The sequence below is a fragment of the Tamandua tetradactyla genome, chromosome X (assembly GCF_023851605.1).
Source record: "Tamandua tetradactyla isolate mTamTet1 chromosome X, mTamTet1.pri, whole genome shotgun sequence".
NCBI classification, from domain to species: domain Eukaryota; kingdom Metazoa; phylum Chordata; class Mammalia; order Pilosa; family Myrmecophagidae; genus Tamandua; species Tamandua tetradactyla.
Genome location: NC_135353.1, coordinates 120,267,068 through 120,283,205, shown reverse-complemented (window position 1 = coordinate 120,283,205; position 16,138 = coordinate 120,267,068). Strand labels below are relative to the sequence as shown.

General features: G+C 36.8%; 1 protein-coding gene across 3 annotated transcripts in view; it reads left to right on the top strand.

The window, feature by feature from the left end:
* CLCN5 (chloride voltage-gated channel 5) overlaps nt 1-16,138 on the top strand; it is a 182,170-nt gene that overhangs the window by 132,141 nt on the left and 33,891 nt on the right. The gene's annotated exons all lie outside the window — the stretch shown is intronic.

Here is a 16,138-nt window from a genome sequence, read left to right as displayed (position 1 = left end):
ATGCCCTTCAACAGATGAGTGGATTAACAAAATGTGGTATATACATACGGTGGGATATTATGCAGTAGTAAGACGAAATGACGTCGTGAAGCACATGACAAAATGGATGAGTCTTAAGGACATAATGCTGAGTGAAATAAGCCAGACACAAAAAGATAGATACTGTAGGACTCTACTTTTATGACTATGCTAAAGGTAAAATCCGAGGCTTCCAATACAAAATATTGGGGACTTAGAGATAACATAGAAGCTAGAGATGTGTGAACAGTTAACTAATGAGGTTGAACTCAAACATAAGGGAATAGATAGAAGTAAAGGCAGTTCTCTAGTAGGTGAATAAGTAATATTACTTATTGAAGGTGAATAATGTTGAAAGGGGTTGTATAGACCTATGTGTCCTACTGATTAACACTAGAAATATAAATAAGTTCTTGCAAGAACTACTTCAAAGGTATAATTCGTGTACAAAGAATGTTTAAGTCCAGAGTACAGGGGGAAACTGCTGTTGCATGCTATGGGCTGTGTTTAATAGGAAAACATCAGCAGTACCACAGCAACAGCAGGGGTAAATAATGGGGGGAGGGACAAGAGTTAAGGGGAAGATTCAATTTCCTATTTGGTGAGGGTGTGTTTATTGGTTATCTTTCTCTTGGGAGCAATGAAATTATTTAAAATTGAGAGTGTTGATGGATGGTGGACTTTGGGCATTGTACATCATGCCTAATGAATGCATGTGGCTGAAAAATGTACTGACTGAGAAGTAGATTGGCGAACAGTGGTTTATACATATGATCGGATATTGTGCTGCTACAAAAAGGAATGAAGTCATGAGGTATGCAATGATGTGAGTGAACTTATGGGACACTTGGTGAGGCAAAATATGTCAGAAATGAAAGAACAACTATTGTATGGTCTCCTTTACAAACTACTTATCAGAAAACTGGGGCCTAGATTATAAACCCTTATAGCAGACACATTGTGTCCGGAGTGGTAATTATTATTTCTGGATTCTGAGTGGATGTTTTATATATCTATAGCCTTGTATTTAGAGATAAGAATGACTCTGATCAGGTTGGAATTAAGTTAATTCAGAGCACAGGGGTAAGGAAGACATTGTCTATATTTTAGAACCACAGTTAATGTTTGAGACCAAAGGGAGAAAGTTTTATTTTGTCTAGAAACAAAATTTTCTGTAGCACATAATCTAACTCAACCTGTCTGGATAGATCATTTAAACAATCCAAACACAGGGAGCCCAGAATAAAAATGAGAGCCATTAATCCTGTATAGCTAAATGTAATGCCTAGATACATCCTAGGCATCCTAGAATATATTAAGCAGGTAAGCAAATAGTATCAACAAATTCCCTTGAAGGATGGGAGAAAATATATGGAACTATTAGTTTTCCATCAAGGAATCCCCTGATACTGTGTTAAACATTAGTGACACCCAAATCATTCGGCCAAACCCTTGATCTTGAGGCTTACTCTTGTGAAGTTTATGTAGCTATGCCTAAGAGTTACTTCTGGAAGAATTCTTTTGTTGCTCAGATGTGGTCTCATTCTCTCTAAGCCCAACTCTGTAAGTGAAATCATTGCCCTCCTACTACATGGGACATCGCATCCAGGGTTGAAAGTTGCCCTGGCAGCATCGAAATTGACTCCCAGGAATGTGTCTGGCCCTGGCACCATGGGATCAATTCCATCCTGACGAAAAAGGGGGAAAAGATGTGTAACAGATAAGTTATCAGTGGCTGAGAGAGTTCAAATAGAGTTGTGAGGCTACTCTGGAGTTCATTCTTATGCAATCTTCAGTTAGACATTGCTGCCTATCATAACTTGCCAAACCCCAACCCAAACTATTACAGCTAATCCTAAAGAACACCTAGGGCAATATGTAAGATTCTACAAAGGTTCCATGCACTAGGGTAACTTTCTAGAAACCTACAACCTACAGATGGGTCCCTGGACCAGATAAGCCCTAAAACCGAGAGGGTTCAGACTCTCATGAACATCAGTTTATTCCATCTCCCTACCCCATGTTATTGACAGCCCCTTCCAACATAAAAAAGTTAGAATGGCCCTAACCCAAATACCTCGAAAAAGTGGGATAGCAAGATCAAAGGTGATGGTGGAGTTATACAGAGAAAGTAGGATTTAGCAAACGAATATGATTGCTGAATCATTAAATTGATATTTCTTTTAGTCTCCGGTATCTTAGAGCAGCTAGAAGTAAAAACCTAAAATTGTAGAATTGTAACCCATACCAAACTCTGAAATTGTTGTAAAACTAATTGTTGTGCTGTGCTTTGAAATTTATTGCTTTTTTGTGTACATGTTATTTTTCACAAAAAAAGAAAGAAAAAAGTCAATTGTGATGACAAAAAATATTTAAGCCCTCTAGCCTCCTATGTTCTGGAGCAGCTAGAAGGAAAAATCTGAGAGGATCATATGGTAGCCCATGACAAACTCTGGGATCTGTCCTGTAACCACTTGTTGAAGAGTGCTTTGAAAACTATTGCTTTTTTCTTTCCTTGCTTTGTATATATATTATATTATACAATTTTAAAAAGTTAAAATAAATAAATAAATGCATGGAAAAAAACTTAAGATATACTCTTTTTTTTCTTCTTTTTCCTATGTATTTTTTTTAATTAAAAAAAATTTTTTTTAAACATAATAACATAAAAGCACAAGCATTCTTACCATATGAGCATTCCATTCTTGGTATGTAATCAATAACTTACGTATCATCACATAGTTGTATATTCATCACCATGATCATTTCTTAGAACATTTGCATCAATTCATAAAAAGAAATAAAAAGGGCGGGCCGCGGTGGCTCAGCGGGCAAAGTGCTTGCCTGCTATGCCGGAGGACCTCGGTTCGATTCCCGGCCCCAGCCCATGTAACAAAAACGGAGAAACAGAATACAATAAAACAAGAAAATGTTTAAAGATGTTTCCCTTTCTTCCTTCCTTCCTTCCTTCTATCCTTCCTTCCTTCTCTCTGTCTTTCCTTTAAAAAAAAAAAAAAAAAAAAAAAAAGAAATAAAAAGAAAAAAGAAAAAAATTCATACAAGCCATATCCCTTACCCTTCCCTCTCATTGACCGCTAGTATTTCCATCTACCCAATATATTTTAGCCTTTGTTTCCCCTATGTTTTTCTATACCCCTTACCATTCCCTTTCATCGATCACTAGCATTTCAATCTACTAAGTTTATTTTAGCATTTGTTCCCCCTAGTATTTATTTATTTTTAATCCATATGTTTTACTCATCTGTACATACCATAGATAAAAAGAGCATGCCAGGTCCTGGCTCATCCCGAATTTCTGTCCCACATTGCCAGGGAAATGTATACCCTAGGGAGCCATGTCACACATAGAAGGGGAGGGCAGTGAGTTCACTTGGCGTGTCAGCTTAGAGAGTGACCACATCTGAGCAACCAAAAGAGGTTCTCTGGGGGTGACTTTTGGGCGTAATTTTAAGTAGGCTTAGCCTATCCTTTACAGAAATAAGTTTCATAGGGGCAAACCCCAAGATCGAGGGCTAGGCCTATTGATTTGGTTGTCCCCACTGCTTGCGAGACTATCAGAAATTCTCCAAATGGGGAAGTTGAATATTTCCCCCTTTCTCCCCATTCCCTTAAGGGGACTTTGCAAATACTTCTGTATTCACTGCCCAAATTACTCTGGGGTTTATCAGGGCATCACACTGAGGTGGAGAAACCAACAAAATCTCACTCCCTATTCAGGATTCCATATACTTATGGTGTTCAACTAAATTGACCATACAAGTTAAATTAGGACATGCACTACCGAAAATATAAATTTTACACCCAATAAACATCTCCCCCTATAGTCTCACACAGAAGTTGAAGCTTTAAAATATGGACCATATCATCCTTTACTCATACTAAGTGATATACCTTAGTCCTATCCATATCAGCTTCATTCATCTCTCTACTCAATGTCTGATCACTTTTTCAACTTTTTAAACAGGCCTGTATGTGATACTGCTAACTTTCATAGCCGCAGAACTCTGTGAGTCTCAAGTGTCACATAAATACCCAAAGTTTCTGGGAAAGACCAGGTTATATACAAACAGCTCAGTATCTCAGAGTTTAGAATTAACACTTTCGCCTCCTGAATATTTATTACTGCTGTAAGAGTTTACAGTTTAAGACCCTTTACAATAAGCCCCAACCTGATAACCCATGCTCTCATCTTTAGTTTACCGAATTTTTATAATATAGTTAGTCCGTATGATTGAAGCATGATAATATTTGTCTTTTTGTTCCTGACATTTCATTCAACATACAACTCTTAAGGTTCTTCACGACTCTTAAGTTTGCATGCCTCACAGCTTCATTCCTTCTTTTTGCCGCTCAGTAGTCCATTGTATATATACGCCATAGTTCCCCCTTCCATTCCTCAGTCGTTATACCCTTAGTCCACATCCATCTATTGTGGATTGCGAACACTGCTGACAGAAACACCAGTGTGAAAATGTCCATTCGTGTCCCCACACTCAGTTCCTACAGGTATATGCTGTACAGTGGGGTTGCAGGATCATATGGCAAACCCACCGGTAGCCTCCTGTGGAACCACACTGCCCTCCAAGGAGCTGCACCTGTCAGTTTCCCTACCGACACTGAATAGGTCCATCTCTTTCTCCATATTTTCTCTTGTTTCTCTCTGTTCATTTTTAAATAGTTTTATTCACACATCATAGAATCCAGCCTAACTGTGTAGACATGCCTTCGCCACCATACTCTATCTGAAGATATTTCCTTTTCTTCCACAAAGAATCTATACCCCTTTCCCAATCCCCCTACCTGCTGACATTTAATTTTGGCATACTGTCTTTGTTACATTCAGTGAAAACATATTACAGTGTTACTGTTGACTATAGACTCTAGCGTACATTGACTGTACTTTTTCCCATATCCCTTCTATTTTCAACATTCTGCAATACTGACATTTCGTTGTTATTCCTCATGCAAAAACATTTTTTAATTTGTACATTTAATCACCTTTATTGTACACTCTAGACATCCCTAAATTATACCATTTCAGTCTTTGTCCTCTATCTTTCCTTCTGGTTCATGTGTGGCCCCAGCCCTTCTCTCTCTATCATACTCACCTTCAGCTTCATTCAGTGTACTTATATTATTGTGCTACAATCAGGTAGTATTGTGCTATCCATTTCTGAAATTTTACAATCAGTCCTGTTGCACAATCTGTATTCCTTCAGCACTAATTACCCAATCTCTACCCTATTTCTATCTCCTGATAACATGTGTTCTTAAATTCTCCAAGTTCACTCATTAATGCTAGTTCATATCAGTGAGACCATGCAATATATTTCCTTTTGTTTCTGGCTAATTTCATCCAGCATAATGTCCTCAAGGTCAATCCATGTTGTTATATGCTTCATGACTTTATTCGGCCATACAGCTGTGTAATATTCCATCATATGTATATCTCACAGCTTGTTTAGCCACTCATCCATTGATGGACATTTGAGCTGTTTCTGTTTGTTGGCAATTATAAATAATGCTGCTATAAACATTGGTGCGCAAGTGTCCATTTGTTTCCTTTCCCTCATGTCCCCTGAATAGATAGGGATTGCTGAATCATATGGCAATTCTATACTTAGTTTCCTGTGGAACTGCCAAACTGCCTTCCACAGCAGTTGTACCATTTTACATTCCTACCAACAGGAGATAAATGTGCCTCTTTTTATCCCATCCTCTCCAGCACTTGTCGTTTTCTGTTTTGTTTTGTTTTTCTTAATGGCCAATCTAGTGGGTATGAGATCATATCTCACTGTGGTTTTGACTTGCATTTCCCTAATAACCAGTGAACTTGATCGTTTTTTCATGTGCCTTTTAGCCATTTGTATTTCCTCTTCTGAGAATTGTCTGTTCATGTCTTTTGCCCATTTTTAAATTGGGTTGTTTGTCTTTTTGCTGTTGAGTTGAAGAATCTCTTTATATATTTTGGATACTAAACCTTTATCTGATATGTGATATCCAAATATTGTCTCCCAGTGTGTAGATTGCCTTTGTACTTTCTTGGCAAAGTTTTTTGATGCCCAGAAGTGTTTAATTTTGAGGAGTTCCCAATTATATATTTCTTTCTTCAGTGCTTGTGCTTTGTTTGTAAGATCTAGGATCCAGCCTCCTATTGCAAGTTTTGTGAGTTATTTCCCTACATTTTCTTCTAAAAGTTCTGTTGTCTTAGTTCTGATGTTTAGATCTTTGATCTACTTTGAGTTAACTTTTATGAAAGGTGTAAGATATGGGACCTCTTTCATTCTTTTGACTATTAATATGCAGTTTTTCCCAAGCCTTTTTATTGAAAAGACTATTTTGTCCCAATTCTGTTGATTGGGGAGCCTTGTCAAAAATCAATTGACCATAAATTTGGTGGTCAATCTACGCACTCTTGATTCAGTTCCATTGATCAATACTTCTATCTTTGTGCCAATACCATGCTGTTTTGATGGCTGTGGCTTTGCAGTAAGCTTTGTAATTGAAAAGTATTAATCCTCCCACTTCACTCTTCTTTTTTAGAATATCTTTAGCTATTCAAGGTTTCTTTCCCTTCCAAATGAATTTGATAACTAGCTTTTCCAAGTCTTCAAAATAGGTTGTTGGAATTTTAATTGGTGTTGCATTGAATCTGTAGAGGAATTTAGGTGGGATTGACATTGTCATTCAACCTCTCTATCCATGAGCACAGAACATCTTTCCATCTGTTTAGATCTTCTTTAATTTCTTTTAACAATATTTTGTAGTTTTCTGTGTGTAGGTCCTTTACTTCCCTGGTTAAGCTTAGTCCTAGGTACTTGATTCTTTTAGTGGCTTTTTTTTTTTTTGTATGTTGTATGGCAGGGTCACATTTCATTATTTTTCCATGTTAATATCCCATTATCGCAACACCATTTGTTAAATTTGTTTGTTGTTTGTTTGTTTTTCTTGTTTGTTTGTTTGGGAAATACATGGGCCAGGAATTGAACCTTGGTCACCCGCATGGCAGATGAGAATTCTACCATTGAAGTACACTTGCATCCTCTTAGTGGCTATTTTAAATGGAATTTTCTTCCTTAATTGTCTCCATATTTAGATCATTATTTCTATATAGAAATATTTCTGATTTTTTAAGTTAATCTTATATCCTACCACTATACTAAATTTGTTTATAGATTTTGTCACATGCTTTTACTGTATCTACTTGACATGGTCATATGATTTTCCTTTTTTCACCCTCTTGATATGGTGGATTACACTAATTTTTTAAATGTTGAGCTGGTCTTATACACCTGGAATAAACCTCACTTGTTAGTGATATAGAATTCTTTTTATACATTATTGTATTTGATTTGCTACTATTTTTACATTTACATTCATGAGAGATAATGGTCTCTACTTTTGCTTTTTTTGTAATGTCTTTATCTGGGGTTTTCATATTAGGATAATACTGGTCCCTTAGAATAAATTGGGGAGTGTTCCCCTTTGCTTCCATTTTCTGGAAGAGATCGTGGAAAATTGATATTATTTCTTCTTAAATGTTTGGTAAAATGCAACTGAAACCATCTGGGCCTGTTTTTTTTTTTCTTCTGTTTTTTGCAGGCTGTACTTATTGATTGAAAAATTATAGGTATTGGTCTATTTCAGGTTTTCTGATTCGTCTTTTGGTAGTTTTCAATGAATTGCTCCATTTTTGTACATAGAATTATTTGTAGCATTTCTTTATTATCCTTTTAATGTCCATGGGATCAGTAGTGATGACCTCTCCTTCATTTCTAATATTGGTTGTCTGTGTTGTCTAATATTGGTTGTCAGTTTGAAGTTATGTACCCCATAAAAGCCACGTCCTTTAATCCTCATTCAGTATTTCTGGGGGGGATATTTTTTATTGTTTCCATGGAGATGTGACCCACCCAATTGTGGGTGGTAACTGTTGATTAGATGGTTTCTATGGAGATGCATCTCCACCCATTCAAGGTGGGGTTGCTTACTGGAGCCCTTTAAGAGGGGACCGTTTTAGAGAAAGCTGAGAGCCCACAGAACCCACACAGCCAGAGACCTTTGGAGCAGAAGGAAAACACCCCCAGGGAAGCCTTATGAAATGAGGAGAGAAAGAAAGCCAGCAAATGTGGCCATGTGCCCTCCCAGCTGAGAGAGAAACCCAGAACATTATCGGCCTTCTTGAGCCAAGGTATCTTTCCCTTAATTTGCACATTTTTGGGGCCTTAGAACTGTAAACTAGTAACTTAATAAATTCCCCTTTCTAAAAGCCGTTTCGTTTCTGGTGTATTGCATTCCAGCAGCTTTTACAAACTACCAAAGCCTGGTTAGTAGTTTATCTATTTTATTGATCCTTTCAGATAGCCAGCTGTTTGGTTTGGTTGGTTTTCTCTATTGTTTTCCTGTTTTCAGTTTCACTGATTTCTGCTCTAATGTTGATATCTTCTTCTGCTTGCTTTAGGCTTTCGGTAGTCTTTCTTTAGTTTCCTAAGGTTTAAAGATGCCTAGGTTATAGATTTTAGATTGTCTTTTCTGGTAGATATTTTTTAAATGCTATAGATTTCCCTCTAAGCACTGCTTTCACTGCATCCCACAGATTTTGAAATGTTGCATTTTCATTTTCATTTAGTTCAAAATATTTATAAATTTCTATTGAGACTTTTTTGACCCTTGGGTTATTTAGAAATGTGCTGTTTAATTTCCAGATATTTAGGGATTTTCCAGCTAACTTCCTGTTATTGGTTTTTAGCTTATTCCTTTGTGTTAGGATTTATGGTAAACTGGCTAAGAGTTTGACTGTTCCATGTTTGGTGAAGTTATCAGTTGCCAGAGGGTTCAGATTTCTGTAATTCCTTGTTTTATCTCTCCTCTTGATTTTGCACTTCCCTAAGTACAACTTCTGGAGAGATTCTGTTTGGTAGCTGATAAAGATGTAATCCATTGTTTTATACTGGACCCCTGTTGTAGTTGTGAGAAGGTATGGGACTGGGGGAACATTTTATAATCTTCTGATTAAATTTCAGTGTTTTTGTGGGCCTGTGTCACCTTTACAAGTATTTCTCCAGTGGTATAACTCTTTTTCTCCCTGCCCCCTACTCTCTTTCCTGAGCGTAACATTCACAATCTATTTTATTGCAATCCTGACCCCTGTTGACTATTTATTTTTCCCTTTAGGAAAGACGAGAAGGCTAGAGGGGGCTGGAGTGGAGGAATTCCCTTCCCCCAACTGGGATTAGGCACAGGGAAAGTATTTTCCCTTGGAGCCTAAGCCTTTGTTATGGAGTTCGCCCCAGGATATTTCACAATGATTATTCCCCCCTCCCCTTGCCAGAGCTAGGAGAGAGTCTTTCTGGGATCTTCACAATGAGAAAGAACCTGGTGAGACTCCCCTGGAGGTCAAGCCTGTGAATGTGTGGTAGCCTAAGACAACAGTCCCCAAGAGTTTCACACTCTCATGTTAGTCTACCCTCAGCCTTCAGGGATTCATGTAAGTTTTCGTTTAAATGTATTTACCAGTTTATGGTTCCAGTGGCTGTTGTTCCAGGTAAGCTGATTTTAGCTGTGTCTCTTTGGTTAAGCCTGTCTTCAGATTTCTGATTGCTGTTCACCTTGCAACCTCACTTCTCTGATGGGTTCAAAAATGTTGCCGATTTTCAATGTGTCCAAATTTTTCTTGTTGTAATGAAATGATGACTTAGAAGCTCTTGTAGGAGCTGAATGTGGAAGTTCCTCATTTATTTTTCAGTTAGCAAAACCACTTGGACCCTTCTTGGAAGAAAAATAATATTTTAGCATCCCTCTGGTAGTACTTTAAATGGATTATTTTTAATCCCACCTTCTGACTTATTGTATGGGGTAGGAAGAGGATTGCTGTAATGATTCAGGGGTGTGTGTTGGGTGTTTCTGGGGTCTGTGGCTACCAGGTAATACAGACATAATGATCTCTCTGAAAGACTGTTCTCAAATGACTGTGCAATCAAAATACCATTTGGACTCCTTCAGTGCTGGGATCCTCTCAGAAGTCATTCAGCATAATGTATGAGTGACCTAATAAAACTCATTGCTAAAATGATAGAATACGAGAATTAGAAGGGACCTTAAAAATCATATTTGCTAATACCTTCTCATTTTATAGGTAGGCAACCTGAAATTTACAGAGATTAGGCCCAAAGTCACACAAATAGTGAGTTGTAGAACTAGGATTAGACTCTAGATCTTCTTACTTTCTCACTGCTGGACAATAGGTCTGATCATAAAGATTTCCTTCCCATTGGCTTTCTTTTAAAAAATGAGTACACCCACTTCTTCAGTGCTTCCCTCCTAGTGTTCACCAGAAGCTATCACCTGCTTTGCCTTTAAACATCCCAGTGGTCTACCTCCCAGAATATAATTCTGCATTTGTAATGTTCTGTCTCTACTCTTCTAGCTCCATTATTTTTTCTGCTTAAAATCATTTATACGGTACAAAGATACATCTTCACCATTAAAGATTCAAACAATTGCATGCATATAAAATATGAAAGCTCCCCCCAACCTCCCACCCCGAGACAATTCAATTTCAATATGATCCTTTCAACAAACAACAATTCAATATGCTCCTTTCAGTTCTTTTTTTTTTTTTTTATGCTGTATGGCAGAGTCACATTGCATTCGTTTTCCATGTGAGTATCCCATTATTGCAGCACCATTTGTTGAATTTTTGTTTGTTTGGTTTTGGGGGGAAGTGCATGGGCTGGAAATCAAACCCGGGTCTCCCACATGGCAGGCGAGAATTCTACCACTGAACTACCCTCGTCGCACCCCCTCAGTTCTTTTTCTATCCACACACATCCAACAAACACGCTTAAATATATATATATATATATATATATATATATATTTTTTTTTTTTCTTTTTTTACGTGGGCAGACACCAGGAAACGAACCTGGGTCTCCAGCATGGCAGGCGAGAACAACTCTGCCCGTTGAGCAACCATGGCCCACCCAATATTCTTTTTTTTTGTGTGTGTGTGACTTGCTTTTTTCATATAATATGCCTGGGGGAGTTTTTCATTTCAGTACATTACACATAACTTTCATTCCTTGCACTGTTCCCCTATTAATGGACTGTTTCTTTGCTTCCAAGTTTTTTTTTATACAAACAGTGCTGCAATTAATAACATACATGTATGTTATGTGTGCACAGGTACAAGTATTTAAGAGCAGTTCTTACTTGTAGTTGTTTTTTTTTTTTTACTTATTTGCTGTCCATGACATCACGGTTTCCATCAGTCCAACAAGAATCTCTCCTGACTGTTTTTTCCCTTCTTGGAAGTTTTTTACCCCCCAAAATAATTGCTAATTTCTTGTTCCCAACTTCCTATTGGAGATTAATAGGGAGAAGTCAAACATAGACTAAGCATGGAACTGGAGAATTGTGCCTTTGAAAACAATAATTATAAGTTATTAAGCAGGATCATGCTACCCAAAGGGTTTCTCAACACTGTGGTATGTAACGTGTATTTTAGGGCAGTGCCTCCCTATCCATTTCATTCCCTAATCCTCTTGTCAATTCTATAAATGTATAAATTTGAGAAGGAAAGAATGAAGAGCAAGTAATGGAGCAAAGGGCTATTTTCTTTATATATCCAACCCTCTCAGCAACTTTGTCAAGTCTAGTACATTTTCTTCCAGTTCTATGCTTGTTTCTGTGGCATTCTTGTCAAGTGGGAACCTGCAGATATTAAGCCACATATTAAGCCACTGTTCTCATGCAGATGTGGAGGTTTGCTTGGTTATTTGGCACGGATATGAAAAAATTTCCCAGGCATAGTCTGTGAAAAATAAGTAGAATATTTTTTAATAAGCCTGTAAATGTGTGACTGGATAGAAAAAGAATTGAAAGGATAGTAGCAAATTAATTTTAGTTGTTGTCTGTGGGGTCAAAAGTAAGGGGGGGCTTTCATATTTTATATCATGTGTAATGTTTGGATCTTTTTAATGGTGGGAATATATTTATATATCATATAAGTGCTGCAGTTTGAATAGTGAGTTTCTCCTTAGTTATCCTTCCTACCTCTTAGATACCTTCAAGTTCAGTCTCTAAATGAAATGAGTGCAGGGGTGATATTCACAATATTTAATAAAACAAGACAGGCACCGACCAGTCAGATTAAATGTCACTCATAGTATTGGAGCAGTGTCCTGGAGCCTCCTGGTGTTTCCAGAGGAGAATGTGGAAGGAAGAGCCTCAAGAAGGAGTGATTATTTATCCACAACTACAGAAGTATTTCATTATTTGACAACCCATATGACTGTACTGATGGGTACCCACTGAATAGTTGCCCTGAATAAGTGTCCCAGGGGCCAAGCTATGATAGTACATTAAACATGACATGGTCCTGTGATCCTATTCAGGGAGATTTACAACAGCAACATTTGCTTTTCAGCTCCTGGGTTTGGGTAGGTGGAAAAGCAAAATAGAAGTAAACTGGAAGCACAATTTGGTATCCTAGAAATGTTGACTAACAAGTAGGGCTTCAGCTATAATATATTTTCAGACATATAGGTTAAATGGAATATGAAAGGGTTCCTGACTTATTGGGATACCTAGAATAGATGGACCAGTAAAGGAAGATGTCAGGGGATGCAGGTTTAGGATTTTAAAAGTGGCATATCATAGGCTTTTAGTATTTGTTGTTGAATGAAGGTAAAATTTAAACTACCAGAGGATGAATATCCACTGGGCATGGTGTTGAAATTTTTGTAGATATAACTTCAGCCTTGCAAAAATACAATATATGAAAACTAATACTTTTTTTTTAATATGAATATTTCCAAGTCCTATGATACATACCTATAGCCTTTTAGTGCTTTTTTTTTCTTCTTCTTTAGGCTGTTGGCCGTACGTGAGCCCTCACACAGCTGTGATGTTACCAACACAGTACAGGTTCTGTGCATAAGGTTTCTTTCTATCCTCTTTCCTCGTGATTTGGTTAGTGTTTAACTGGGTCACTTAATCAGTTACTGTTTAGCCCCCCAAGGCGAATTTCTAATGGTACATTGGTTAGGAATCGAAATAAACATTCTCAAGTTGGAATGTATTTTCTTCTATTTTAAGACGTTTTCTAGTTTTAAACATCATGTCGTTTTTTTTTTCTTTTAGGAATAAAAAAGTTTAGAAAGTGTCTTCCATAATGCACAATAGGTTAAGTGCATTCATTTCTATACCTCGTCATTCAAGCTGTGTGTTGCTCAAGGACCATTGTTAAGTTTTAGACCTCAGTGTAACTGCAGAGAAAGCTGTTTCAGTATCAACTTTTTTCTGACTTAGTTTACTGTATTTTTTTCCTGGATTCAGACCATGCAAATTAGCCTCTTTGAGGGCTTTTCTTCTATGATTCAAGTTGATATCTAATTGTACTTTAACTTGAATTATTTCCCTGTTAAAGCATTAAATTATTTTCCATGTGAATTAAGGTTCATTATGCTTTCAAAACTTTTTTTAAAAAATTTTAAAAAAATTTCTTAATGAGGCAAAAGAATGGACTAAATACATTTAGTCCATTAGTCCATTAGTCTTTCATTTAGGCCCCTTGCTTAATTTTGCTCTGCCTTCCTTGGCAGAACATTTACATACTATACTGATTTTTTAAAATCCTTTTGCATTTTATTAGTTTGTTTATACCTCAGTAGTTGATCCTGAATGGATAGAAAAATATCAGTTGCCATTCTTGACGACTATGTTTTATGAGGGTATTCTTTCTTTCTATTAAAAATGGTGAAGAAAGAGGGCGGGCCGCGGTGGCTCAGCGGGCAAAGTGCTTGCCTGCTATGCCGGAGGACCTCGGTTCGATTCCCGGCCCCAGCCCATGTAACAAAAACGGAGAAACAAAATACAATAAAACAAGAAAATGTTTAAAAAGATGTTTCCCTTTCTTCCATCCTTCCTTCCTTCTCTCTGTCTTTCCTTTAAAAAAAAAAAAAAAAAAAAAATGGTGAAGAAAGAAACCAGCTGAATGTGGACTATGAGTCACAGCTTAAGCTTTTTATCATTAAGCCAGATATAGATAACTTTGTAGCCCTCTCATTGATGAATCCTATTAATAGTAGCAGTATCATTAACATCACCATTATTAGATGTTTTAAAATATTTCATTTTTCCTATTCTGAAAGTTATGATGACTTTCAAAGTTCCTGACCTGACCCATATGTGTACCAAATGCCCATTAATAGGTCTTCATATGCTGAAAGTTTTAAAAACATTGCTGTAGGAGCCACTGACATTTTAGAAATAAGGAAAATGATGTAGTTAATATCAGAAAGACAACTGTAATTCGTCCAAAATATAAACTTTATCATTGTGCTTTATCATAGCATATATTAAAAATTGGTAAGCTTTTCTTTGTCATCTTTTCAGAATATTATTTGACTTGCATCTGGCAGTCTGTATAATGAACACATGCAAGACATTACAAATTCAGCAGGGAAGGGAATAAACAAGGGAATTCACAAAAAGGAAGAGAAATACACATCAAACTTGGAATACCAATGCCTCTTTTTTTTTTTTTTTTATTAACGTGGGCAGGCACCAAGAACCGAACCCAGGTCTCTGGCATGGCAGGCAAGAATTCTGCCACTGAGCCCCTGCCGTACTGCCCAATGCCTCATTTTTTAACCTAAGTTTTGATTAGATCTCATTTTAGTGTGAGGACTGCATTGTAGCTATCAGCACTCTAGTTCTCAAAGGAAATACTTTTACATGGAATAAAGAAGTCTCTCTCCTAGAAACACTAATATAACATTTGAAAATGATACAGACTTTCATTAAAAATTATTAACCTAGTACCAGGTATGTGAATTTAGTCACTTCACATCAATGAACTGCACATTTTTAAAGAACCGAGAAAGATTAAATTTTGCTAAATTGACTACCAAATGCTATATCTGCTGAACTGTAAAATAATCTAATAAGATAATATGTGTTATTAAATAATGTAAGTAAGTTCTGCGGTGGTCTTCAGCTACTTAAGAGAAAAGTTTATTTAATGAAGAAGGCTTATGAGGTTGGGCATGTTTTCCTCTTGGAGTAAAATATACATACTTTCCTAAAATTTTAATCACATAAGGCAATCACCCTTGGACCACAGATAGCTTTGTTTATTACAAAATTGTAGTTTGTCACTTAAAACTATTAGTTGCCACTTAATGCTCATTAATGCTAGGTTGGTTTACCAAGAGAGTGAGATATTATATTGATGGATTGTGGGATACAAGTTTCATGAAATACCTCATATTTCATAGTGTTTTGTTGTACTACCATTTCAGGATGTATCAGACTTTAATTACAGCATTTCAAAACCAAACATTTGGGGCCTGATTATTTAAGCACACTGTGGCTGGGTTAATATTTAACAGTGGCTGTCCTGTGGATTCATTTAAGGAGTTGGGGGATAGCAGTTTTTTTCTTCTTTACCAGACTAGCTTTATTACACAATTAAAACCTGCTTTAAAAATAGCTTTTGGTATAGGGTAGGGGAAAGGAAAGCCTTAAAACAATGCAAATTTTGTTGTGAGTTCATTTTTAGAGCCAAAATGGTTGTTGCTACCTAAGTTGGATCAATGAGTATCAAATTGATGTTGTTTTCTGGGTAGCCCACTCCTAAAAAGCAACTCATTTTCTTGGCCTTATTCTGGGCTTTCGAAGTTATTATGTGCTATTAAAGAACCGGCCTTGTATACTAAGTTCATATGCAGTTCAGTTTTTCACAAACTTTTTCTTTAATTATGACACATACGCACAGGGAAAAACACATAAAACACATGTGTACAGTCTAACAAATAATTATAAAACGAACACTCCAGTAGCCCCCACCCAGATAAAACAGCATTCTAGAAGCCTACCCCTCACCCCACCTGCTGTTCCTGAAGTCACAGCCCTGGCCTGTGGTAACTAATTTCTTTTCTTTTGTTATTTTTTTTGCTTTTCTTTGTAATATAGTCACTTACATCTGTATCCTAAAACAATATAGTTTAGGTTTGCCTATGTTGCACTTATGTGAATACAATCCAAATGGTACTCTTTCTCAGTATTATGTTTGTGAGATTTTATCTATGTTATT